At 52.3% G+C, this 27673-nt stretch overlaps 1 long non-coding RNA gene across 5 annotated transcripts in view; it reads left to right on the top strand.

Moving 5' to 3' along the window:
- The window catches only part of LOC135273192 (uncharacterized), a 56177-nt gene that overhangs the window by 5626 nt on the left and 22878 nt on the right, over positions 1 to 27673 (top strand). For 2 of the 5 annotated variants that reach the window (XR_010341004.1, XR_010341003.1), the window contains exons 2-3: positions 9242 to 9279; positions 26674 to 26803. This is a non-coding gene — a long non-coding RNA (uncharacterized LOC135273192). Of the gene's footprint in view, positions 1 to 9241; positions 9280 to 25756; positions 26804 to 27673 lie in introns of those variants that run through there. The other 3 variants (XR_010341006.1, XR_010341005.1, XR_010341002.1) reach the window with 2 other exon arrangements.

The following is a 27673-nucleotide window of genomic DNA, read 5'->3' as shown; positions in this document are numbered from 1 at the left end:
GCTGCAATTTTAACAATTTGTATGTTAGAGTAGTTAATCTCCAGGATCTTCTCTTTCTCAAAACACTACATAGAAATCTACATGGGAGATTCTGGGGAAATCATCTCCCAAAATAGATGATTTCATAGTGTCCTCTACTTATAATTAACATATGTCGTATACATTTGCGTTTCGAACCCTTTGTGTACATGCTACCTAGAGACAACAAGGTATGTGCCTTACATAGATTATGTAAGTAACCATGCATCACAGTGATGTGACATTTTGGTAGACGTATCCTTTCTTTGGCTTATTTCTGGGGAAGCAGCAGAGCATGGTGGAAGTGAGGTGGATGGTGAAGACAACCTGCCGGCGTTTCTGCTCTGCCTCTTTCTGCTTAGAGTCATTGTGAGGAATAGCAGGGTAAATACACATGAAACACAGAGAACACTGAGGAGCTCAAGAAAGTGTTCAGTGGTGTCACTAATGACAACGCTGATGTGATGGTGATGAGGGTGACAGTGGTGACACTGACAATGATGATGTTGTAACCGACGGTGATGGTGGTAACAACGATGATGGGGACGACGATGATGATGATGGCGCAGTGATGCTATGTCAGTGATGATGGTGTTGATGGGGTTGGTGATGACGGTATGATGGTGAAGATGGTGATGGCTGTGATCATGATCGTGATGGTGTAATTGATAGTGATGATGGTAACAATATGATGGTGATGGTGTGGTTGATGGTGACAGTGGCACTGGTGATTATGGTGATAGGGATGATGGTGATGGTGATGATGTTGAGGAATGGTGACAGTGGTGGTGATGATGGTGATGACGGTGATGTGACTGGTGATGGTGACAGTGATGGTGTAGTCGATGGTGAGGGTAACAGTGGCAGTGGTAATGGTTGTGACAAAGATGTTGATTGTGGTGATACTGATGTTGGTGATAGATGGAGAAGAGTTAGGGGCATATTCTGTGATGCAGGCCAGTATTTTTACCCTTCCTTTTCTGCTTATTCTTGGACCTTCAGGCCCCTGACTTTTCACATTTTAACCTCCTATTTAAATGCAAATTTCATATGTGGCTAAGTTGGAAGAAGACGTTTCATGTTTTAAAAACTGTTATGTTAACATGTAAGGGCCCTGCTATCTCTACTGTTGGAACTTGAAGTAAGGGAAAGAAAAGCTAGAAATGACATGGAACAATGGGCTTAAGTGTCCAGTTACGGTTTTTCTTATACTGCTGAAAACCTTGCTGGTGTGCCCGTACCATCAGTTAGGACTCTGAGGTAGCCTGTTCTCACTACATGTCACTGAATTCCCTTGGGTGGCCTAACATGGTTCAGTTGCCACTGATATCCCAAACTGGCTGTATTTCACAGAGGAGAGAGGAAGGCACTGGTAAGTGTGAGTCTTGGCATTCGGGTATCGAGTAGATTGAGCCCCAAGAGTTACAAGTTTTGTGGGACTTGGTCCCTGCAGGAAGGTAGATGCAGGGAGGATCCAGAGTCAGACCATGCAGAAATGCTCCCTTTGTGAGAGATGGTTTTCCTGGATCTAATGGTGGAATCAGTGAGACTAGCATGGAATGAGTGGGATAGGATGGCACAGAATAAAGAAGCGCCACACAAGAGAGACAGCTGCAGGGAAGAGCCCAAAGGAGATGAGAGTTGAGAAAGGAAGCAAGGAGAAAGCTGAGAAGGGAGACCAGAGGGAAAATGGGATGAAGGGAGTTTTGTAAGAAGATTTGGTAATGGGCTATTCCACTCAATTAACCCAACATTATTAAGCACCTGCTGGGAGAGAAAGATGAAAGTGTCGTGTCCTGTCTCTCAGTCCATCACAGTCAGCAATACACTAAGTGATTGCAGATGAAGGTTTGGAAATAGGAGGGCAAGTTGGTAGGTGTGTGTTTTTTAGCACTTGCTTTGAGCCAGGTGCAGTATTAGGATTCCAGAGAACATGATAGTTATTTAAGACTAACAAGGCAACAATGGGGTCACGGGGCCAAGGAGTGAAGGTGGGCATTGGGCAGGCCCTGTCTGGCGGTCCCCCCCTGTGGGTTGGTCACTCCCCTCCTGCCTTGTGGAGCTTGTTACTGGGACACAGAGAGGCTGGCAAACTTGACAGTAGATGTGAGGAGAAGCACAGGGTGACTCACAGGCTTGTTGATAACTTGGTCAATATGTGTAGAGTGTTGTATAAAAGATTCTGACAACCCTGTAAGACAGTGGCCTGGATTCCCAAGGCTCGTGGAGACGTTGTGAAGAATAGCAGTTCCAAGACAACATATAAAAATGTTGGGCGTTTGCAAGCCAGACAGCTCTGGGCTATAACTGCTGCAGCGGGAGCCAGGATTCTTAAACATGAGTCTGGAAACCTTGTCTGACAGGGGAACTGATGTGCAGTTTGCAGATCGTCAGCTGTGGAGCGGAGTGTTCAGGCAAAGCCACCAGAAGGGGCCTGCCACACACCTGCTCAGACGCCGGAGAGTAAGCGGGGCAGGAGAAGGGACAGGCTCCTCACAGGGAGATGCTCTTGGTGGAGCCTGCTTGCATGGAATGTTACCGACTCTCTCACTTGAGATTTTTCAGCTTTTCAGTTTTGCAAGTTGTTGGATGAAAAGTGATGTCTCCTTTTTATTGTGTTTTTCATTCATCTGGTGATTGCATGAGGTTGAACATCTAAAAAGATACACAAAAGCTGCCTGTAGCATTTCTGTTTACTTAACAAAGTAGCCTTTCAAATCCTTTGCTCATTGCTTATTTTACAGTTAGATTATTTTAGGGCGTGGCAAAGGTAGCTTATGCTTGTAATCCCAGCACTTTGGGAGGCTGAGGCGGGAGAATGGATTGAAGCCAGGAGTTAGGGACCAGCCTGGGCAATAAAGCAAGACCCCATCTCTGCAAAAAATTTAAAAATTGACCTACACAGTGGCATGTGCCAGTGGTCCCAGCTACTCTAGAGGCTGAGGCAGGAGGATTGCTTGAGCCTGGGAATTCGAGGCTGCAGTGAGCTATGATCATGCCACTACACTCCAGCCTGGGTGACAGAGTGAGACCTCATCTGTAAATAAACAAACAACTAAAATTTAAAAAATGTAAAAATCAAGTGTTTTAATTTCTATGAATTCACTGTATGATGTATACTAAATCTTATCTGTGATATTGGGCAGAACTTTTGCCAATTTCTAATGACTTTCGTCCTCAGAACAGGTTAGTTTCTTATCTTTCCACTTTGCACATTGCAGACATTCTAGTCAGTTGCTTGTCTAAGTTTGTTTGTGCCCTGTTTGTCATGCAGAAGTTGTGATGTTTGGTTCGTTCAGATCTACCCATCTTTTCATTGAGTTCCCGTTCTTGCTCCTTGTTTTAGAACGCCTGCCCTTCTCCAAGACCACAAAGATGTTCTCTGACATTTTATTCTAATATTCGTTTCTGCTTTTCCGATTCCGAATTCAGTTCTGTGATTGATGCATCTAAAATTCATGTTATTTCTGCCATTATTATTATTTTCATGGGATAACCGGTTTTCCCAGTTTTATTGTCTGGCTCCTCCTTTCTGGTCTGCATTGCCCTGTCTCTCTCCAGTGTTGGTTCTCTCTTACGGATGAGGCCACCGCATGTGTCTGTCTTTCCCAAAGTTTACCACATACAATACAGAGTGCTGTGTGTCTGTCAGCCTTGCCTTTTATAAGAACTTTCCCATGTGAAATAGCTTGACATTATAATTTTTCAATAGCTATCTAATATTTTATTTGTAGAAGTATATATAATTTTATCTTTTTATTGCTTAGGTAAGATTTTTTTTTCACGGCAGAGAGGAATCTTGGCTATCACCCTGTTCTACTCCTAAGTACAAAAGGGGAAATGGGTGTCAGAGGGAACATGACTGGCACGGATACTTGGTGAGAGGATGGGGTGAGCATCGTCCTTTCAGCTCCTCTGCTCCATGGACACCGGATCCTGGTCCTGGTGTAGCTGGTGTAGTTGTTTGCTTTAGTGGCCTCATGCATGTGGAGCCCCAGTTCTTGCACCAGGCAGAGTGCCTTTGCACACCAGCTCTCTGGGTGTTCCAGTCCAGCTCTAGCAGGTGGGCTCTGCCCACGTAGAGCCAGGCTGGCAGCTGATGTCACTACTTGACCTGCTCTGCCACTCAGGGCAGGCAGCTTCCGCTCTGTGCTTCAGTTTGCTGTTCGTACAATGGAGCGAGAATGTGCCTTTCTCTCTGGTCCCTGTGGGAACGGGTGGAATAAGCCATGCAAAGCATATGGAGCTGCGTGGGAGGCACCATGGCAGCCAGTCACGGGGCTGCACAGATGGAGCCTCTTTCAGCCAGCAGGGCATGGGTCTTCTGCTGGGGGCAGGTGTGGTGGCTGGTGGGCTCCGGGCAGTGCACCTGGGCCCTGGTTCAGCAGCCCAAGTTCTCCAGGTTCCTCCTGTGGGTCCAGCTCCGTGCTCAGAGGGGCAGGGTCCAGAGGCTGAGGCATATTCCTTCTCTTGCTTCATTCATAGGAGTGGGGAGGCCTTCGCCAGAAGCCCCTGAGAGAGTTCGCTTACCTTTCTGTTGGTCAAAATTGAGTCCTTACCCCTTTCTGAGAGCCTCAGGCAAGGAGAATGAACGGGGTTGCCCTCGCACTGCGTGTCTCAGGCACCCATTGCGGGGCTGCTGGAAGACCCTAAAGGGTTCCTGTCAGTGTGATTTATATTCATCACCATTTACCCTGTTAGATAAGGGAAACTGATGAATGTTTAAAATATTTAAGCCAGCTAAAGGCAACAGTAATGAACTCATTATATGTTAAAGTGAACATATGCTTAATAAAAAAATGACTGTACGTGTCAAAACAACAAAATGAGAGGAGGGGCATTCTTCTTGTGATCCTGTTATGCAGCCTTAATCAATAGGCTGACTCCTCCTGTGGACTCCTCCTGCATGCAGTCTTTCTGCATAATGCTTGGTTTGAAGTGTTGAAGACTATCTAGCCCCATAAACATACCTACTTGGAAAAGGAAGCATTTTAATAGGCTTTTCAGGCCATCGTGAATATTACATTTTGATTCTACACTAAAACTCAAGTGACAGTTGCTTAAAGTTCAGTTTCACCGTGGAATCTGAAACTGTATGGGTAGAGTTTTTCCTACTCTGTTTTATTAAAATCCACTGACCTGTCTTGCACTCTGAGTGCATCTTTTACCCAGTGTGGAACACCACACACTGGCCATTTGGAAATTATTGGTCCACTGACAATGATGCAGAACTTCTACATGTTGACATGTTTGTTATACAGTCTCAGGAAAATCCCCACATTTGTTAATATGATCATTGATTTTAACAGAAATGTCCTGGGGTTGTTAGGCTCTGGTGATGGGTACAAGTCTTTTTTTTTTTTTTTTTTTTTGAGACAGAATCTCACTCTGTCACCCAGGCTGGAGTGCAGTGGCATGATCTTGGCTCACTGCAATCTCTGCCTCTTGGGTTCAGGCAATTCTTGTGCCTCAGTCTCCTGAGTCGCTGGGATTACAGACATGCACCACTATGCCCAGCTAATTTTTTGAATTTTTAATAGTGACGGGATTTCACCATGTTGGCCAGGCTGGTCTCAAACTCCTGACCTCGGGTGATCTGCCCTTCTCAGCCTCCTAAAGTGTTGGTATTACAGGCGTAAGCCACCATGCCAGGCCTGGGTACAAGTCTTCTAAAATTCTGATTTTCACTTGAAATCTCAAATTTTGACATTGGTTTATGACTACAGACTCATTAAATTTTTGAGAAAATGACAAGCACTTGAGTCTGAATAACTACATTTTGTCTGCTAGGAGTTCTTTCAAATAAAAATGACCTTCCCTGAGAAGGCGGCTGCTTAGCTGCCAGCTCAAACAGGTGGTATTCCAAAAAGGAGGCAAGTCTGTGTGGCTGAGGGTCAAAGTGAATGCATACATTTTGTCTTTTGGGCCTGTGTGCTTTGGAGATGGATTTTGGTGAGAAGTTCCTCGGCTGTTTTGGAGTCTCCTTTGTGGCCAGCACCTTCACAGCCCGGAGTCCCTCATTACCTCATCAGGTAATGGGGTCTCCACAGCACATGGGCCTGCTGGCTATGGGCTTCTGAAAGCAGACCTGGAACAGGTCAGGATTGGCACACGGTTGCTCAGCACATGAATCCTCAGTCTCATCCGTAAACCGCAGTCTCACATTGATAAAACAGGCAAAGACAGGCAGCTTCTTTCCGGGGTGTGGTGGAAATTTGGTAATGCCCTTGCAGTCAAGCTTTTAGGCATTGAGTGCGTCAGCTGCTTGTCACTCCTGTTAGTGCTGCTATTGTGAGATCCCGGTCATGTACAACAGAGACGCCGTCCCTTGATGAGCTTGCAGCCCATCAGGAGAGGTGGACACAGGGAGATCACCATGATGTGACAAGCTATGATGATCCACTGTGATGACCCATCCTGATGGGTCAGTGGCACAGAAGGGTGTGGAGAATTCAGGCACAGAGGCAGCTGAGCTGGGCCCAGGAGGTGGGTGCAGGATGGCGTGAATGAGGAGCTGGGGTTGGCATGGGCAGGGTTAGGGCAGGCAGGGGGCCATCTTCTGTATGTGGCAGGATAGGAAGCTGAGCCTGGGCACTGTCTGATTCTTTTTTTTTGTAATATGTCAGAAAGGCAGGGAGAGTACAACTGGCTGAAAACGCTGAACTTGCACAGACGGGCTGGAGTCCTACCTTCACAGACCATGGCTGCCTGCTTGGCTGAGTCACTCTTACAGTTTCTCCCTGAGAGGTGCTTATGAGGAGCAAGTACAGTAACATACAGGGAAGTATCTCATACACTGCCTGGTGCAGTGCTGACCACAGCTGGACCACGGACAGGTTGACAGTGGACTTGCTACTCTGAGGATCACCCATGCTGCTGGCAGTTGAGTGTAAAGTCCTAGTGCAAACATTTGTAAAACTCTGAGGGTTACTTGCTTACATACCAGAAACAATGGCTCTGCCTCTCAGGATTGTAGTCTTGGCTCATGGGCAGTTGATATGATTTCACTATGGTTATTGAATATAATGATTTTTCTCTACAATGCCGATAGCTGTCTGGTGGCCAAGTAGGATTTATCATACCAGTGCTGCCCTTGCACTGACCAGGGCCCTTTTTTGTGTTTAGTTGGCACGTTATATTCCTGTTGCATGACAAATGACCCCCAAAGTTAGTGCCTTAGCGTAACAGTAGGCATTTGTTTTCTCTCACTGTGTCACTGGATCAGGAATTTGGGACATAGGTGACTGGGCAGTTCTGGCTCAGGGTTTCTGGAGAGGCTGCATCATCTGAAGGCTGGCTGGGGTTGGAGACCAGCTTCTGAGGTGGCACACTTCTGGCTGTTGGTGGGAAGCCTCAGTTCCTCTCCATGGGGGCCTCTCCACAGGGCTGCTTGAGTGTCCTCACACCATGGCGTCTGGCTGTCCTCAGAATGAGTGATCCTGGAGACCAGGGCAGAAGCACGATGCCTTATGGCCACAAAAGTCACACACTGTCCCTTCTGCCAGGTTGTATTGTCACACAGCCCAGCTAATTCACTGTGGGAGGGGGCTGCGCACAGGCATGGTCCTCTGACATGCTGCTAGACATGTGTGGGCAGAATTCTTCCCCTGACTCTCTCTTAGCCAGAGGCCAAAGGCCTGCCCACCGCCCTTTTCTTTATCTCAGTCTTTCTTGCTGGCCTCTGCCGGGGATGGTGTCTGTCTGGACTTTCAATCCTGTGTGGAAGCCCCTTGTGGCGAGTCTCTCTTGATTTGAAAATCATTGATCACTTTTGTGTGTTTTGCCCATTAGAAGGTGTAGGATAAATACATGTTTTTGTGAATAATCTCACAAACCTCAGAGCTATAGAAAGACAGTTCAGCAGTTCAAAAGAATAGATCATACATAGATTAACAACGTAACTGTAACTGGAGTTCGAATAAAAGCCAGGAAGTGGTCAAGTGACCTTATCTGTTTTATCTTCATTCAACCCTACACAAACGTTTTTGACTTTGGTAGGTCATAGAAAACAGAGTGCAGGATGGGGAGTGAGACATTGGTTGAATTCACAGGGCCTTGACACACAGAGCCGGGATGTGCAGTCCCTCTCGCTGACTTCTGAGGCCTTAGTCTCTGGTCCCACACACTTCTGCATGTGGATGTTGCTTTCCAGTTTCAAAGCAGGGTGCCTCGAAGGATTCCTTTTGACCCATGATACCTCTGTGGGAGGAAACAAGAGACCCAGCTAGAGGTGCAGAGCCTGGATTGGCGTCCCCAGTCACTGTTCCCCCAATCCAGGTCTCTTTCCTCCTCCCACAGCTGTCCTTGTGGGCTGGCAAACATGGGGGAAAAGAGGGAATGTTCTGGACCTTTCCTTGGAGCTGGCACAGGAGACCGTGCTGGGACTGTTCGGTGCTGTGGCTTCATTTCTTTCTCCCTGTCCTGCAAGGCCTGCCTGCAGCATGCTGGTGTTGGTGGGGAGGTTTATGCCTCCTCATCACAGCTGCAGCCTCTGGGCGAGAGGGCCTGTGAAATCCACATTGATTCCAGCTCTGCGTGGCATTGTTAGGGCCCCCGAAGGGACACAGGACTCATCCATTCACACAATGGCCCCTGTGGAAGGATTCTCCTGTAGGAATTTAGACATGAATTTATTCTGACAGTCAATTCTCAGGTTGTCCGGAAGTGGAAGCAGTTCCGAAATCATATGCACGACTTTCTCACAAATTTAAAGGCTCCAATCCTGTCTTTCATGGATACTTTAAATTCTTATTCTTAAGGGGCATTTTCCAGTTTCTTTTCTTTTTTTAGGGATCAGCTGTAATTTCTGGGCACACAGGAATGCTTTCTGCTGCTGAAGTTCACTATTCTTCTTTAGGAATCCAGTTTGGCTGGATGCACATACCACTTGAAAAACCAATCTGCTCATGATCCTGCTCCCGAGACATTCCCCCCTGAGATATTCCCACCCGAGACATTCCCACCCGAGACATTCCCACCTGAGCCGTCCGAACTGTTGCTAACAGGCAGCAGTTGTAACTCAGCTCTTGCACACCACGTCCTCACTGCCTTCTGTCCACACTGCCATGCGTCATAAGTAACAATCTCCCTCGTGCCAGAGAGAGGCCACCCATGGGGATCTTCAAGCCAGAGACTGAAGGATTGAGAGGGTTTGGAAATGTAAGAATCCTTGCCAGAGAGACTGCTCCACACACATTCTTTCTCTCTCTCTTTTTTTTTCCAGCCTGCAAGTTTTCCTGCCACAAGAAATGTGAAGCCAAGGTAAGCATTCCGTTGCCTTCCTGTGGGACTCTTTATAGCTGAGTTGGCCTTCATTGAATGATATGTGTTTGCGGGGGGAGGTGCCGCTTTGGACTTCGGCCATGGAAAGAAAACTCTTGAGGAAAGCCGGGGCTGGTAGCTGCTTTTCGATACGGTGTATACTTTTCATCTCAAGAATAAATCAAAGAACTTTGAAATCCATGGTTTCAATTATAGAAAATAAGTCTTAAGAATTTGATTTCAGATAAGAATTAAATAATTTGTCCCCTGGCTACATCAACAGCTCTTTTTCAGTGGTACCGGTCCCTGGTTTCTCACTGCCTTGTCTTACTGCCTCTCAGGGCGGAGACGGCAGGAGTGGGGAGGTCCAGGGCATTCTCCTGGCCTGGGGACTTTTCTGGCCTCATTTTGGAAATGCTTGTGAGTAGATGGATTGGAGTTTTCAGGTGCCGGGGAAACCTGGGAACCCTGGAGTAAGGTTTAGTGATGCTGAGTTTTTTTTTTTTTTTAATTGAACTTTAGGTTCTGGGGTACATGTGCTGATCATGCAGGATTGTTGCATAGGTACATAGTTGGCAAGGTGGTTTACATCCTCCATCCCCCCGTCACCTGTAACTGGCATTTCTCTCCCCATGTTATCCCTCCCAGCCTCTCTGATGCTGAGTTTGTGAGTCCCTGGAGAGGTCAAATAGCCTGATGGCCTCCATGACCGAAGGAGGCTTGGCTATGTCCTTTTAGGTTTATGGTTTCAGTGAGTGGGGAAGTGAGGTGGCCTGGAAGTGCCATGTGGGAAGTGACAGACACCCCAAGGAAGAAGCACATGGTTTTCTACCTTGTCTTGGTGCCTGCACCTTCAGATCTCCTGGGGATGGTGGCTGTACCCATAGAATCCCCAGTCGTGATTTGGGTCTGCAGTGGGGGCTGCAGTGTTTTGCCCCATCTACTGTTCGGCCTTGCCTATGGGGGCTCTGTAGGTGTTCTGACAGGTTGTCTGCATGGCTGTAGGTCCAGGGAGGAGGAGTTTTAGAGTCTTGGGATTTTGCTACTGTTACAGACCTCATGGGTCAGCGTTTTGATCATTTCCAGCCCTGCCTTGGGCTCTGCTGTGCTGGAAGCGGACTTCACGTTACCATGAGCTCACTGCACGTGAGTGTTTTCCATGTGAGGACTAGGGGGGCTGGTTTCCTCGACTCTCCCCATCTCAGGGATATACAAACACACACGTGCATAAATACACAGGCATGCATACACAGAAACACGCACACATGCATATGTGTGCACACAAATACATGCTCATACACACACACAAACACACACACACACACAAAGTTAAAGAACTAGACTAGTACAGTTCTATTTCTTTTTTCCCAAGAGACTTTTCTTTGTAAAGTCTTCATTATGGAGAATGCTGAGCATGTGCAGGAGCAGAGAGGCTGGCACAGGGGCCCTGCTGCCCCCTTCCTCAACTCCAGACCAGCGGCCTCTGTGACCTGGCCACACCTCTTTGCTGGCTGCCTCTGCCAGATGTCATGCGGGGTGCACTTCTCCGGCCTCCTGAAGCCGGAGCGTTTCTGCTCTTGCTTCCTGGCCTGCTCTGGAGAGGGCTTCCCCTTTTCCAGAGGAGGTAGGCGTTTCTTGTTCACACACTCCTAGGCTGTAGCTGATTTCCGACTGTGTATTTGAGGTTTTTTTGTGCACAGGTAGGCTCCTTTCCTGAGGTGCTGTGCCCCTTTAGTGGTGTGGGAGCGGTGCTCCTGAACGCGGTGGTGAGTGGGGAAGATGGCCCCTCTAGGGGAGTATTTCAGACCCGGAGCGGTTCCCCCTCCCCGAGGAGGACTGGAATATGTCCCTCGCCCCTGTTGTGTGGTGGCTGTTGTCCGCGTGGCTTGCACCTTGTGTGGGCTCCGGGGTAGGAGGAGGAGGTGGTGGGCTGCTTGTCTTGACTATGTTGTGGGCCCAGCCACTTTTGAGCCGTAGCTGCAGAGATGAGCCTGCTGTTGTTCCTTCCATGTCTTAAATGGGGCCTGTCGCTGGCTGCTCAAGGGATTGAATTCTTTGGTTTGAAGTGTATTCCAAAAGCCTTACGTATCACTGAATATGGAATTTCTAACGGCAGCAATTGGCAGTTTGCTGAGGGATGGATGAGCTCTTATTCCTATCAGATCACCGTGCAGAGAAATATATCCATGTTCATTTTTTTTTTGATAATTCAGCTTTGAACCGCAGGAGAGAAAGCCCCTGGCAATAACAAGGCACCTTCTTATTCCAAAAATCATGCTGGCGTTGTTGGGGATATGAGGGCCACAGCTCCTCAGCAGCTCCTGCAGGGTACGCGGCCAGGGGAGCGGCTCGGTCTTCCAGGAACTGAATGTGGCTGTGGCTTCTCCCACGTTATTGCACTCGGGTTTTGAGTCTTTGATTACCGTGTTTACATATATCGCCCAATGGGCTCCTTAGACACTGTGCTCAGATTGCTCGGGAGTTCGAAGCCTTGGTTCAACACATAGGGTTGGGTCTCACGCCAGACCTGAGACTGGGTGATAGCGTGTGCTGTGTTAAACCCCCCGACGGTGCTCCCCTCTGTGTGGGAGCACTTGTTCCCGTGTCCACAGGCTCTGCACATGCCCTGCAGCATGTGGCTGGTGTGTGTGGTGCTAAAGGTCACAGCCGTTGATCTGCTGCTGTCAGTGACATGGTTACGGGCTCCTCCGGTCCAGGCCCTTGGAGCTCCTTCTGTGGCACTGAAGATGTAGAGGAACCATCCTGCAGAAATGGGGACTGAGACAGCAGCTGGGGGCTCAGGCAGGGAAGCAGAGCCATTGTTGGAACGTTTTGAGAAACTCCAAAAGAGTGCTGTTACTCTCTTCCTGAGCCGTTAGACAGTGTGTCCTCTCAGGCCAGGCCATGAAGCTCAGTGGGTGGATGGAGGTAGAGACCTGGGCTTGGATCCCAGCAGGGCTTTTGCTCTCCCGAAGCCGTTCTAGTCCCCCTTGCTATGGTCGTGATGTTTATGTCTTCCCCCAAATTCCCGTGTTGAAACCTGACCCCCAAGGTGATGGTAGTTGGGAGTAGAAGCCCTTGGGGAGGTGATCAGGTAATGAGGTGGATACCCATAAACGGGATTAGTGCCTTTATGAAAGGGACCCCAGAGAGATCCCTTATGCCTTCTGCCATGTGCATACATGGTAAGAAGGCATCCTCTATGAACCCTGAAAAGGGCCCACACCAGACACTGAATCTGCTGGTGCCTTGATCTTGGTTCTAGAATTCCCAGCTCTAGAACCATGAGAAATGCATTTCTATTGTTTATAACCTTCCCGGTATTTTGTTTTAGCAGCCTACGTGGACTTAGATAGGCCCTGAGCCTTACTTTCTTCCTGCATAAAAAACGTGGATAATAGTTTTCTTTCTTTTTGTTCTTGTTGCTCGGGCTGGAGTGCAATGGTGTGATCTTGGCTCACTGCAACCTCCGCCTCCCAGGTTCAAGCGATTCTCCTGCCTCAGCCTCCCAAGTAGCTGGCATTACAGGCATGTGCCACCATGCCTGGCTAATTTTTTATTTTTGGTAGAGACGGGATTTCTCCATGTTGATCAGGCTGGTCTCGAACTCCCTACCTCAGATGATCTGTCCGCCTCAGCTTCCCAAAGTGCTGGGATTACAGGCATGAGCCACCAAGCCCAGCCAATAGTTTTCCATAATAAACAGAAAAATGACTTTCTTTTAGCTGTTGGTAATGATAATACTTATTATATAAGTTTTACGGAAGTCAAACAATTTACGTACAGTTACTTGAAAGTTTGGGATTTCAAATATTTTGCTTCCTGGAATGTTGTGCTTATTCATTTGAGCCACATGAGCTGTGTGGGATTCATGACTTGCTTCTTTCTCGGCTATCACTTGACTTAATGGCAAGAGTGAAAAAGGAAGTAGGAGAAATGAAGCCGTTTTAGGAAAGCAGATGTGGGTGAGGGGAGAAGGGGGAGGAAAGGGTGGCAGGTAGGGTCCCCCTAAAGGAAATGAAGGCGAGGTTCTTTGGAGCTTGGGCGAGCAGGTGGAGGCGTGGTAATACCATCCCTGAAACCTGCAAACGTTGCATCTGGTGAGATGCCCCTTCTGCCTCTGCCCACTTGCCGGCATGTCTGCTCCTTAAGAGTTGCACTTTGTGTAGGGTATCGAGTGTCATCTTGAATCACCAGAGTTGGAATGGACCTTCAGATAATGTTTTTGTAAACTTAAGACCCCACATAGGGAACACACACAAGAGTTAGCAAGGGAAACATGCATGGGAGTAATGTTGAGGAGACGCCCTGCAGGGGGTCCCGATGCGCAGTGCCTCCTTTAATCCAGGAAAAACACAGAACCTCCTGCCATCTGGGCTCCCATGCTCTCAGACGCCCTGGCTCATTCATCAGCTTTCACAGCCTGGCTGCGAAGATCCGGCTCGCCGTTCCTGTCTCTGGGCACATCTCAGTTTGCACCATTCTTGGATATAAAGTACAGGAGTGCTGGTGCTGCCTGCCCTTCTTGAGTCTGTAGAAGGGGAATGCAGCAAAAGGAGCGAGGTCCCAGGCTCTCTCCAGCCTCTTGGCTCCTGCAGACGGCCTTTTTTTCCCCTGTCCTGGTGCTCCATCTGGGCAGGCGCCAAGCCAGGAGCCTTCCCTCACTCTCCAGCTTGCCGCTTGAGGGAGAGATCTGTGTGACAGGCTTGCTGCTCTTTTTAAGCCGAGACTACAGGAGGTCCCGGGAAAGTCATTGGAACCCACCGCTGCTCTCCTCGTCCGCTACCCTGGGGGCCTTTGCTGGCCTCTCCTGGCCTCTCCCGTCGGGGATCCCCATGTCCTGGCTGCAGTTGATGCAGGAACCCTGTCACTTCTACCAGACAGGCCTAGGGTAAAGACTTGGTCCTCTGCCATGGTAAACACGGGACCTAAAGTTTATGACTTCTTCAGAAACTGTCTCTAGACATTCATGCTGGGTATCTACAGACGCTCAGTGGCCTGACTAATAAGTGCTAACCATTAACTTCCATCTGGCAGTTAACCTTCATTTCAGACCACTTCTCTTCTCTGCGTAAGAGCCGCTGCTGCCGTGCAGTGGGATACAGGCCTGCTGGGTCCCAGGGACTGACCTGTCCAGCTCCCTCTCCCCATTGTCTGATGAAAAACCTTGAGACCCGGGGAGGTGAAATAACTTACCTATTGTCTTATAGGTTCTGAGGCCCAGAATTCCTCGGTGTTGTATTTCAAACTCTGATTTTTGCTGTTCCCCGTGTTCTTTTTGGTGCTTTCCCATCTTCACTTATCAGAAATGGAGCTGAGGTTCTCATGGGTGACTCTAGCTCACCTTGCTCGTATGCCTACGGAACGTACTGTGCCTCTTGGGAACTGCAGCTCCAGGACCAGCTTCTCTAAAACATGAGTTAAGCGGGATATAAAACATATCCCGCTTGACTTGGGGTTCACTTCTCCTGGGCTGCGTCTCCGTTTCTCTCTCATGAAGGATGCCTGAGAATTCTCTGACTCCCTCATGGCTCAGGTCTCTTCTTCCCCCTGCAGGCTCTGCTCATCCTTCGTTTGTGGCATTTGTCTGAGACTCCCAGCCCTCCCAAGGGACACTGAGCAGGGGCAGTATCTCTCCCCAATTCTCACAGCTCTTTGCAACCCTGCAGGAACCTCAGCTGTCACAGCTGTGTGCTTCTGTGTTGGACCTCCTCACCCATACACAAGGAGGGAGGCTGTGGGAGATGCGGCTTTGCTGACCGTGAGCCCTCGGTTACTGCATTCTCTGGGCCTGTCTCATCTCCCTGTCCAGACCTTACCCTGTCTATGGCCCCAGAGCTTCCACTCTCCAGTGTCCCACCAGCCAGCTGCGCTCTGCTCAGGGCAGGGGCCTGTCTTTCCTGCCAGTGGGATGGCCTTGGAGGCAGGGCCTGGAGGTTGAAAACTCGTCCCCGCCTTCAGCAGGGTTGGTGCTCTCTGGGCTCTTGGTGAAGGGACGGAATCCGGTGAAGCTCATTGCTACAGCATTTAAGGTTGGGGTGTCTGCTTTGACTTCCCAAAAGGTGTAAGTGGTGGGCTCTTTTCATATGGTCTTTCGCTAGGAACGAATGATCTGAATTTGTTAGTAAAAAAGACTAATAAATTTCTATTTATTTATTTATTTATTTACTTATTTATTTTTAGACAGCGTCTCCCTCTGTCACCCAGGCTGGAATACAGTGGTGCAATCTTGGCTCACTGCAACTTCCACCTCCCGCGTTCAAGTGATTTTCCTGCTTCAGCCTCCCAAGTAGCTGGGATTATAGGCATGTGACACCACACTTGGCTAATTTTTTTTTTTTTGTATTTTTAGTAGAGACGGGGCTTCTCCATGTTGGCCAGGCTGGTCTCGAACTCCTGGCCTCAGGTTACCCGTCCGCCTCGGCCTCCTAAAGTGCTGGGATTACAGGTGTGAGCCACTGTGCCCTGCCCATGTCAGTTTTTAACATGAGTGTGCATGTAGTTGTTAGTATGTTCTTTTATTACCTGTTTAGTGACTACAGGATCTGTGGTTCTATGTTCTCTTTCAGTGCTGGCATTCTTAATTTGAATCTCCTCTATTATTTTAGCATCAGCAGATTGTGAAGTTTACTGATTGTATTAAAAGAACAATTTTAAGCTGCGTGCTGACCATCGTAAAGGACTGAGCCTTTCTTCATTCTTTCCCATGGCTCTGATGCACGGTTTCCAGATACCAGTTAGGAAAGAAGTTCCTGAGATGATGGAACTTGTGCTAGTCCCATAGGGCTGCTAGGACAAAGTGACCATAGACTTGGGGGAGCATATTAAAGACAGAAATGCATTAGTCACAGTCTGGGGGCTGGAAGTCCAAGGTTAGGGTCCCAGTGTGGTGAGGTTCTGGTGAGGGCTCTCTTCCTGGCTTGCAGATGGCTGCCTTCTCACTGTGTCCTCGTGTCAGGGAGAAAGAGCTCTGGGGTCTCTGCTTCTTACCAGGGCCCTAATCCCAACATTAGGTCCCCACTCTCATGATCTCCTCTAACCCTGAAGAACTCCCAAAGGCCCCATCTCGAAATACCATCATCTATCCTGGATTAGGGCTTCAGCACAGGAATTGGGCGGGAGAGGGGAACGAACGTTCAGTCTGTCAGAGCCCCCCAGTCGCCCCTATTGTCCCCGTTTAGGGGCAGATTTTAGGCCTCAGGTGGGACACAGAGGTGGAGGAAGCACACGTTCTGCCTCCTGGGAGTGGTTCAACCAAAACAAGGACAGGGACGTGGGGCAGACAACATCCAGTGGGGTAACCAGCAGGAGTCCCGAGGTGTCACTAAGCCGAGGTGTCACTTTCATCTTTAGGTGAGGAAGTTGACTGAGCACCCACACACAGCAGAGTACAGACCACGTTCCCTTCAAACACAGCTCACTTACCATTCCTCAACCCTGCAAAGGGGAGGTGCTACCTCGTCTCCTGAGGATGGTCCTGGAGGTAGAGGAGTCACGGGAGCTGCGCACATCACCCACCAGTGACTCTTCACTCCCCACATTTTCCCCGATGGGCTGATGTGCGCTGAGCTGGGGATGCCTTGCCAAGATAAACTCTTCTTCCCAAAGGCCACAGAGGGCAGGCCTCTGACACTGCCCACATGGAGCAGAAGTGATGGGGCTGAGGGGCATCCATCCAGCTGACTGGTGTATTCTGGGGGAGGATGGGGCCGGAGAGGACCCAAACATGGCTCCCTTTGTCACTCGGCAGAGGGGCCAGACCACCGTGTGCCAGACAGCTGTGCCTCACCAGCTTCTGCTGCCGGGCCAGCCCCTGGCACCATGACCACAGCTCTGCATACAGGCAGTGCTGGGACCAGTGCTCTGGCAGTCACCATGGTCCTGAGCCAACAAGGGCCCTGGGGAGGAATCGGAAGTCAGACAGCGAAGAAGGTATTGGCCAGAAGGGAACCGGGGCGGGTGCCAGGTCCTGTCTGTGCTGGGATCTGAGATTCTGAGAGGTGGATTAGGGGTAAGGGGGTAGAGGTCAGCCACATGGGGTGAGGGGAGTTCAGCAGAGATGAGGAGGACCGGACAATGTGGGAAAGAGCAGAGCATCCTCCCCAGCCTCAGTCCCTCTCCTGATGCAGTCGTCGTCTCACTCTTAGACTCCAGAAGTCTCCCTTCAGCCAACACCTGGCCCCCGAATCCCAGGGCACTTCCCAGACAGCCAGTGCCACATCTCAGGCAACCCCTGCTCTGCCCTTGAGGTCTGTGCCTGGCAGAAGGGCGGCTGACCCTCGGCCCCTCTCGGCCTGGGTCCCAGCTCTCCCTGGCCCTGGGACCAGCAGACATAGCCACCCTGCGCCTGGCAGACTGGCCATGCTTGTACCCGTTTGTGATGGCGGATTGGGAGGGAACTGTTTGAGATACCAGTGTAAATCTGTGTCTGCATCAATTCCACACAAGAGTTGAATTATCATATGGGAAGGGAATCATAGCTGTGGGGGGCTCCATGCAGCACCCCGAGGGCCCCTGAGGCCAGTCCCTGTGGCCACGGCAAGGAGCATCTGCTTCCGCCAGTTGGACAAGATTCTTTCCTGCCCAGAAACCGGCAGAAGGACTTTCTCTGCTCCCCACCCACCGTCGTATCCCAGACACACCCGTGTGGATGGATGCCTTGACATCTCCCCCCAGCCCAGGGCCTGAGCTCTTCCTGATGAGGGTTAAGCAGGAGCGGCCGCCTCTCCCCGTGTCCATGTTGCGGGCAGTTGCCTTCTCCTCAGCTCCCAGGGGGCAGAACAAGAGCCAGCCAGCTCTCAACATCCCAGGATTTTCCAGGGATGCTGATAACTAAAGCAGGCGGGGCCTTGTGAGTGGGTGGTGGGAGGGATCAGGGTTTCCTCAGCATCTGTCAGTCCCTGGAGCATCTGAAGGGGCAGCCTACACCTGGAGGAACGAGTGGGGCTGGCCCCCATGGGTCCCCAGTGCCTGGCATCTCCCGGTCCCTCTGCTCTCCCAGACCCCCTCCACTGAGCAGCACAGCCCTGAGGACAGAGACAGCAGCCCAGAGAGCGTTCCCAACACCACTATATTTATTCCTATTTACATATGAGACCCCCTAGGCATTGCTCCCACCCCCTCCCCCTCCCCCCAGGCCCTCCCTTCTGGTTCAGCCACCCTCTCCTTCCCCTCCCTCCCTCCCCCACCCTTCCCTATCAAGCTAAGGCCCAGCAAATCCGCACTGGGGGAGAAACTTTTATCTGCTTTGGGGCATCAGATGTCAGAGCCCCACCTCGGAGACTGGCACCAGAGAGCCTGCCGTGTCCCCCTACTGGCTGCAAGCCCGCTTCTTCTTCTTCTTCCTGGAGACCACGGGGTCACCCTTTCTCTTTTGAGGCCGCGAGGGGCCAGCCAGCCCCCAAGCCAGGGATTGCGCCCCAGAGACTCTGAGCCCAGGCCCTAGGTGGGGCGTCTGTTGAGCAGAGGATGGGCCTCCGAAGAGAGCTCGCTCCTGGGACTCGGTGGTGGGAGCCGCTGCTGGGCTGAGGCCTCCTCTCTGAGCAGAGGGAGACTGACGAGCTCCCTGGGGACCCTGTCCTTCTGGGCTGAGGTGGCCTTGGGTGGCAGGCAGGGAAGCCTGAGGCAGCTGGGCTTCCTGTCAAAGACAGAGGGTGTGGCTGTGCCGGGCATCCCGTTGGGCCTCACTCCAGTTTGCATCCTGACTCCCCTCCCTGGCTCCTCTCCATCCCGCTCCATCTGAACCTGCACCTCCCCACCTCGGAGTGGCTCCCCAAGAAGCCGAGCATGCCCCGCAGGGTGGGGTAGACAATCAGGTGGGGCTTGTGTGCCGGGTCCCTCCTGCCCCCGGGGTACCTGGGTTCCCCTCCCTCCCTGCTCTACCTGGGCAAGGGTGAGTCCTTCCTCCTGCTCCAGCTCCTGGCTTAGGGCCAAGAGATCCATCTGTGGATCTGGGGAAAGCAGTTCTTCCAGGAATCGGGGGTGAATGATGTCCTCCACCTGGAAACAGAAGGAAGACGGTGAGAGCTACCTGGGCAGGGAGTAACGTGGAGCCAAGGACACCTGGAGGAGATGCAGAAAGCAGCGAGCGCCCTGTCCCCACCCTTCTGGAGCTGTCTCATAGCATGGCGACCACCAGCTCCACACACAGACCACAGACCTGGTAGCATACACACATGCAGACAGAGACACACAAACAGACCCACATATGACACAGGAAAAGACACAGACACAAGTAACGTCCACACTCCACACTCACACCCACGCAGACACACAAAGAAACACAGTAAGAAATGACAGGCACAAACATACAGCAGAGCTTAATTCCAAGGACCTGCGAGTGACCCCCTTACCCACCCCGGAATCCTGCAGACCCCAGCACTTCAGGCCAGCCCACCTTGCTGAGGAAGTCTTCCTGTGAGCACAGCTTTTCAATGTAGCTCAGGAGGCCTGGGTCTTCCCATTGTGCCTCGAGCTCCCCCGTGGCCCCAGCGGGAGGCTCCAGCAGCTCCTCCATGATCTCCATATACTCCTGTACCAGTTCAGGGGGGATCTCCTCGGGGGCCTTGGTGTTCACTGGCCGCCGGGGCGGTAGTAGGTTGGTCTTGGTCTCTGCTGGCCGCTGGGGCCTGGGTGGCGGCAGGCAGGCAGGTGGGGCCTTGGGGCCGGCCTTCCTCGGAAGGTACACTGAGGCAGGGAGGGAGGAGGATGGGTGTGGTGAGGGCTGCTCCTCCTGCCCGCGCCACACGAGGGAGGGCAGGGCTTGGGGACATGAAGTGGGACCCAGCTGGGTCAGGACCACCTGAACCACAGCGCCCCAGAGGAGACGCCGCAGGAGGGGCACATCTGAGACAGCATCGTTTGGGAGGAAGTTTGGAGCCACCGATATGCCGTGTACTCGACCCGCTCGTCCCTGTTCCTGGGTGGATTGTATGTTGAGTTTTGGACAGGCGAGGGGAGAGTAGCTAGGAAACCTGACCAGGTCAATACCCTCCTTGGTGACCATGGGCCGCCCACGAAGTGACCTGGTCAGTACCCAACATATGCCCTTGGGAGCTGTCCTATTGGAGGAGCACATCCCTCTCTTGAAGGAAGGCATGGGGTGTGGGGACAGTGGCCTCCCTCGGCCCCTCTGGCCTTTGCCGTGGCTCCTGTGGGAATGTGGGAAGCCGTACCTGGCTGCTTGACCACCTCAGGGGCCAACGGTTTCTGAGGTTCAAGCCTCGGCAGGGCTGGAGGAGGCAGGCACTGGGGCCCCTTCATCCGCTGTGAGTTCTGAAACCGCGTCTCCTCCTCAGCCTCAAACTCCAGGAACCTGGGGTGAAAAAGGTTACAGGCCGTGTTGAGAGGGTCCAGGCCCCCTGCCCCCAGGACCAGGCAGCAGCCGATGGCAGGGATGGGAAGGCGTGCCGTGGACGGGCTGTCCAGGCCCTGCCTGGGGCCTGTCCCCCAGTCCCAGAGGGAGCTGCTCCCAGAGTTCTGGGCTCTCCCTCCCTCACCCGGCCCCCGCAGAGCCCATGGCATCAACAGGGCTTCCTGACTCAAGTCAGGGCCACGAGGCCCAGGAGGGCACCAGGGGGACCCCTCCTCCTGGCTTCAGCTGGCCAGGGGTGGGGTTTATGGCAGAAGGTGTCAGGAATGTTGCCCAGATGCAGGAGTCCTGAGGTTGGGACTATGGGTCCCTGAAGTATAACCCAGGAGCACGAGGCCTGGGAGACCCCTGGTCAGGAGGAAGCAAAAGCTGGGCCCCTTTCCCCCAAGGCTGCTGTCTTTCTGTCTTAACGGAGGGGACTTCCCAGGAGCAAAGGCAGGGAGGCCAGAGATGGGTCTCATGGCGTCCTGGACGCAGGTGGCCCCTGACCCAGCGCAGGTTTCTCCAATCCTGGCCAGGCCGGGATGGGTGAAAACCGACTCGTGGCCACTGCTGTGAGGAGAGTGCATCCCGCTCTGTCTATAGTCGCCAGCCCCGCTTCTCCCCATCCCCACAGCTGGCGGTGATCTCCTTTGGGCTGTGATGCTGGCTGCTCCCTCCATGACCCCCAGTGTCAAGGCAGGGGTTGGCCCCAGGCCAAGCAGGGCGTGGCTTCCCACCAGGGCAGTATAGAGACCCCAGAGCACTCTAGGAGGGAGGAGCAGTTTCTTGAGGGAGGCAGGGGCCCAGGAGGGCCTGTGTTTGTCCACACCCTCATGCTCCACGCTGAGAAGCCACCATGGCCACCGGGCCTCTGTCACCTTCTCTTACCCTGCCATGCGGGCTCTGCCCCTGCATCCCAGACTCACTTTGCCGCCATCTGGTAATAGATGATCCTGTCAGACTTGCTGATGTGCTGCCATTCCCGCATGGCCCGCCACAGTTGCTCCTCCAGGGTCATGCTGGGCTTTCGCCGGGCCAGGGTTCTGAGAACTGGGCTGTAAGGCGGTGCAGTCAGTCCCAGTCCATAAGCCTACCCTCCATCCCAAGCCCACCTGGTCCCAACACCCAGCCTCTGTCCTCCCCACACCTGTCCTGCCATGTGTCCCCGTCCTGTTTTCCCCCACGTGGGCTCCTCAGCCTCTAGGACACCCCCCCAAGATCAAACATCAACACAAGCCACTGGGTGGCCTCTCCTACTGCCCCTCGAGTCCTCAGTGTTGACAAGTGAACTCAGTACTATGGGTGGAACGTGTGTGTCCCCAGCATTCCTGTGCTGAAGCCCTGAGCCCCAGTGTGTCGGTTCTTGGAGTCAGTCAGGGTTAGAGCAGGTCATGAGGGTGGGTTCCTGTCATGGCATCCGAGCCCCAATAAGGGCAGGAGGAGACAGCAGGGCTGTCCCTCTCAGCCACAAGGGGACACGGCCAGAGGCAGCCCTCTCCAGCCAGGACACCAATCTGCTGTCGCCTTGATCTGGGACTTCCGGCCTCTGGAACTGGGAGACGTGACTGTGTCCTGATGAAGCACCCAGTCTGTAGGATTTGTTATGACAGAGCCCGAACTGACTGAGACAGCGCACACACAGAATGACCGGGGAGCGAGGGTTAACGTGCAGGTTCCAGGGCCCCAGGACTGAGCATTTAAGCAGCTTCCTGGGGACTCTGGAGTAAGGTAGCCCCTGGGGACATAGCCTCAGGGTCCTGAGAGTAGTAGAAACCAGAACCAAAGCAGAGCGGCATCGAAGCCCACTCCACGCCAAGCCTGTGAGCCTGGGGCGACTCCACTCTGAGAATCAGGGTCCCCAGTGCACCGGGACTCAACTCCAAGGGAGAATGCAACCAGTTCCAGGATGTAGGGGCGGCAAGATTTTTGGGAACAATGATGGGGCCTCCTTACACCTACAGCCTGGGCAGGGGACTTGCCTAGGGAGTGGCCAGTGTGTTGCCTGGTGGTTGTGCTCAAGCTCCCGTGGAGTACGGGTTTGCTCATCAGCGGGGGACACAGGGTCACAGAGGCCCTGCAGGATGGAGAGAGGCAGGACTGGGACTGAATCGACAAACCCTCAGATCTGAGGCGTTGCTGCCTCAGTCACCACAGTCCACAGCCCTGAACTGCTGGGCTCGTGGGCTCGTGGACTCGTGGTGCACTGAGAGCCATCACTGGAGCCCGTGGCTTTGGGGAGCGCTGTCCTAGATGGCCTAGTTCTGATAGTGATAGCAATAGGGACAGTAATCATAACAGCTATCATGTAATGTGTCCCAGCATGTGCCGGGCACTGTGCTATGTGCCTCATATGTGAGCTCAAGTCACCTCCTCACCATCCTCTGAATGAAGCATCATTGTCCCTTCTTCTAGAAGGGATCGAGGGCGAAGCTGCAAATACCTGCCCAGCATGGACCCTAGTGCGGGGCCCAAGACCATCCCTTGTGCAGGCTCCACCACCACTGTGCCAGCTGGACCTCAGCAGAACAGTGGGCGTGTGCCGGTTTCCTGCAGCTCCCACCCCCAGCTCCATGTGATGTGCCCCTGGCCTTTGCCACTCAGGTCAAGGGGAGGCACTGGGGTGCACTAAACCCAACCCGTGGCTCATGTTGGACCGGGAACCCTCTCTGATCTGGGTCTTCTGTAAACGTTGTCATGACAATGTTTGAAAGTAAGGATTGGCCGGACTCACAGGACAGTGAGGGGCAGGTGAGATGAGGCCCCTGAGAGTCTGTCCTGAGCGGCAGCCAGATTAATGTTGCTGAAAATGTGCCCTTCCATAGCTCCACCTGTCACCTTTAAGACCACCCTGCAAGCTTCCCTGAACGGCGTGACCTCCCGTCCATCCAGCAGCCTCTTTACGGGTGAGCTGCGAGATGAACTCCGGTGCCCCGAGGACACTCACATAAAGAAGCAGGAAAGCGCTTCCATGTCCGGACTCTGGGGAATGTGCCTCCGGGCCAGGGTCTTGTAGTGCTGCCAGAGTCGGAAGTTGTCATACACGCTCTTGCAGGAGTCGTCTGGTTGGGCCTTGGCCTGGGAGGGAGCCTGGCTGCCCTCTCCATGAGCCCCTTGTGGCCATGGACAAGCATTCCCTGGGGCCATGATGGGGGCCGGCTGGGGAGCCGGTGGTGGTGCTGGAGGAGGAAGGCTCTGGGACCAGCCTCCCTCGCAGGCCCGGGTGCCCCCAATGACGTGGGCAGCCCTAGCGGGCACCGCAGGGGCAGCTGCTAGGGGTCGGGGAGGTGGACAGGTGACACCCGCGCAGAGGGTGCCTGGAGCCTGCCAGACGAGGGGTGCCTGAGTTAGGACCAAGGTCTGTGCCTGAGGGGCCTTCATAGGCCCCGCTTCTGTCTTTATCTGGAGAAGGGCGTTGGAAGCCCCAGCCCAAATCAGGCCTTGGCCATCCTGTCCTGCCACCAGAGGGGTGCTGGGGAAGGCAGACAGCACCAGAGAGCTGCCTGGAGGAACCACTGTAATCACGAGGGTCGGCCCGTGTGCTGGGCTGGGAGCAGGTGTGGTGAAGGGCAGAGCCGTGAACACTGGCATGGAGATGCCAGGGTTCTTGGTCACACTTGGCTCCAGCACTGGGCATGCTGTGGAGACAAAGGAAAGAGGTGAATGAGCTGGGGTCTCCAGGTCCGCACTAGTCACTGGGAATCAGAGGGGTGTCCCAACAGCTGAGGGTGTGGGACAAGGAAACTCTGCAGCTTGTAAGTGTCTGTGAGTGTGTATCGCATGCTCTGTTCCTCCACGGGAGGGTCGCTTCGCTAGAGAGCCTGGCCCTGGCTCCACTAGACTCCCTGACCCCTGTCTGCCAAGAAGCAACAGCCAAGCCTTCGCTGCCTCTGAGGGTCTCCCTGGCAGACCCTGTGAGCCTTACAGGTATCTCCCAAGCCATGGGTCAGGGATGAATCTCTCGCCGGCTTGGTGGCCCTCAGCATGCTCAGCAGCAGGTGAGGGGCCTCCCCCAGGGCGGTGCTATGCGCTCAGAAGGCCTATAGGAAGCCAGAAGATTCCTAATATTACGGTCCTGTCTCCTCTTCAGTCTTCCTTTTCCTGAAGCTCTTGAAAACCCCTTTCTTTCCTAGCTCAGCACAACAAAATAAAACCACTGATTAGAGTGGGTGTGGCGATTCATGCCTGTAATCCCAGCACTTTGGGAGGCCGAGGTGGGCAGATAACCTGAGGTCAGGAGTTGAAGACCAGCTTGGTCAATGTGGTGAAACCATGTCTCTACTAAAATACAAAACTCAGCTGAGCGTGGTAGTGCATGCCTGTAATCCCAGCTACTCAGGAGGCTGAGGCAGGAATATTGCTTGAACCCAGGAGGCAGAGACTACAGTGAGCCGAGATTGCACCACTGCGTTCTGACCTGGGTGACAGAGCAAGACTCTGTTAAAAAAAAAAAGAAAAAAGAAAAAGAAAGAAAGAAAAAGAGAAAGGGAGGAAGGAAGGAAGAAGGAAAGAAGGAAGGAAGGAAATCATTGGAAAGAAATCTGTCCCAAGCCAGCACCCCGTGAACCCTGAAGATAACCCATATGTGTTATGGCCAGTGTGCAAGTGATTGTCCTGGCACCATGCACGGCAAGTGCTAAACAGGGGTCAGATTTGGGCCACCCTTTCCTCAGTGCTCGGTGGTCCTGGCTGCCACTCAGGAAGCTGTGTTCCCAGGGGGCAGGTCTGAGAAGCAGTGGTGGAGTTCCCTGAGATACTTTGATTGCTCAGCCAGCAACAGCTGCACACGATTAGAGCACAGCCAGGAAGCAGTGAGCAGTGGGGCTGTCAGGGGAGGTGTCCAGGAATTTCCACAGCTGCTGGTCATGTTAGAATAGGTCATGGGACAACGAGCCCGTCTCTGGTCCTTTTCCTTTGAGCTCCCAATAACTGAATCTAGTGACCAACCAAGAACCAGAGGTTCTTGGGCCACAGGCCAGGTGTGGCAAAGTTGTCTGGAGCTCATCCCTGTTCACTAGGACCTCATGCAGTCTCCAGTCAAGGGGAATAGGGATACAGCACATGCACCTCATCAGTCAGGACACACATCCTGACTTGAAGGAGAATAATAAGAGGACCGTCTTCCTATTTCTACGCTACTCTCCTTCCTCTACTGAATAGGAAACCAGTCTTTCCAGACCCTTCCACTGAGAACCAGCAAGAGTCCACACCTGACCCCTGTTCATGAGGTAGTAGACATGGAAAAGAGACAAATTCTTCCTGTCCACAGTAACACAAAGTGCAGAGGACAGGCTATGAGCTAGCAGACAAGAGGAAGTGGGTCTGAAGACCTGAGCTTCCACAAAAGGACGAACAATTCAGAACAAGCTGGGAAGCCCAGGCCGTGTTGCCTGATCTTCCCCAACTGCCCCCACCCCTGTTAAATGGGAGCCAACAGCCACCTGAACTGACGGAGAAGCCACCTCTGGGGAGGGAGCTGAGAGGCTGTGGCAGTTACAGTAGCCCCAGCCTCGCCCACCCAGAGGCGGTCACTGCGTGCTCTGTCACAGACAACCCACCCAACAGTTTTCTGGCTGAGCCCACTTCTCCCCACTCTTCCCTAAGATCTAGAAACGTCCAGTCCAAATCCCTCTGAACAATATGGAAGGGCACCTTCCAGGTGCCTGAAGACACACAACACAGGGCTCAGACTTGCCTGTCATCCTCCCTGGGCCACCAGCACAACACGACGATCCCACCACTCCCTACAAAGACACAGCGATGTGACCTGTCCCCCTCTAGAAAGAATCAATACATCCACTCCATCCTTTCCCCTACATGGTGTATTCCCCCGGGCACCTTGGTCCACCTCTAAGGAGCCGTCCTCCCTAACCACAGACTCAGGGTGCCATGGCCCTCCCCAGGTGTGATGTATTTGGGAACATCCAGTGCTCCCTCCCTCCTGGACATCAGCCCTATCAGCTGTCCCCTGGGGCACTGTGAAATTTGAATTCCCAAGGATTTGAAACATGGCAGAGAATTGGATAATGCCCTTGTCCCTACAGACTCACCTCCATTTGAAGCCATCGCCTCAGGCTGGGTGCTGACCACCGCTGTCTGGCAGTTTCTGTGGTGAGAAAAGTCAAGGGCAGGACCCAGAGAGTGACCTGCCTCAACAGATTCTCCTGAGTTCAGGTAGGTCAGGTAAAATTTGAAAGTATGGCAGTTTAGAACATAGGACCCAGACATTCTGCGGAGGGGGAGGGGCGCTGCAGTAAGTACCGGTCGCGGCAGGGGACATTCTGTGCAGGGCTCCAGTCAGTAGGCAAGAGCTGAGCTTCCCTTCCAGCTGGAGGGCAGCAGCGCGGACTGTGTGCGCCTCTTTAGGCAACTTTTAAATTGTCCTTCTGACTCACAGCACAAAGCTTCAACCTGATGTCCCCTTTACTTCCGTTCTTTGTCAACAGACCTACTTTTGTGCCCCTCAACCCATGCTCCTTCCCATTTGGGCTCTTACCCTCTCTTGATGAATCTCAACAGGGGCTGCACTTCCTAAACACAATTTAGGACACTTCCTAAGAAGCCCTGTGTTTGTCAGACGATCCACATCTGGATCCTCTGCCTGGTTCAGGCAGAAAGCCTTTCCTGGAAAGCCTCAGCCTGGGAAAGAGTGGCTCTGCAGCCAGAAAGCCTTTGATTTTGTTTCCCAGCATATTGTGCTTGTATTAAATATTTATTTTTTAGCTTTTAAATGGCTTGAATTTAACCAAGCAATACTTTTGCATGGTTCGAAATTCAAATTGTGCACAGTGGACTAGGCAGTGACCAGTCTTCCTCCCACTTTTTTCCTGTCCACAACATTTTGTTTCCTGTAACAAACGGGTGTTCTGATTCTTTTTCATCTTTCCAGAGATATATTATAGAAACGAAAGGATAATGAAGCTGTTTTTGCTGTCTGCAAATGCTTTCAGGTTTTTTTGGGTGAAAGTTGATATATTAATATTAATATGTTCCAGTATTCTGACACTTCCCGTTGGCACTTAGGAAGCATTTGCCCCTTCCTAA

This window comes from Aotus nancymaae, unplaced genomic scaffold, assembly GCF_030222135.1.
Source record: "Aotus nancymaae isolate 86718 unplaced genomic scaffold, 86718_ANA_hifiasm-v0.15.2.pri h1tg000348l, whole genome shotgun sequence".
NCBI classification, from domain to species: domain Eukaryota; kingdom Metazoa; phylum Chordata; class Mammalia; order Primates; family Aotidae; genus Aotus; species Aotus nancymaae.
This window is presented reverse-complemented; position numbering and strand designations above follow the sequence as displayed.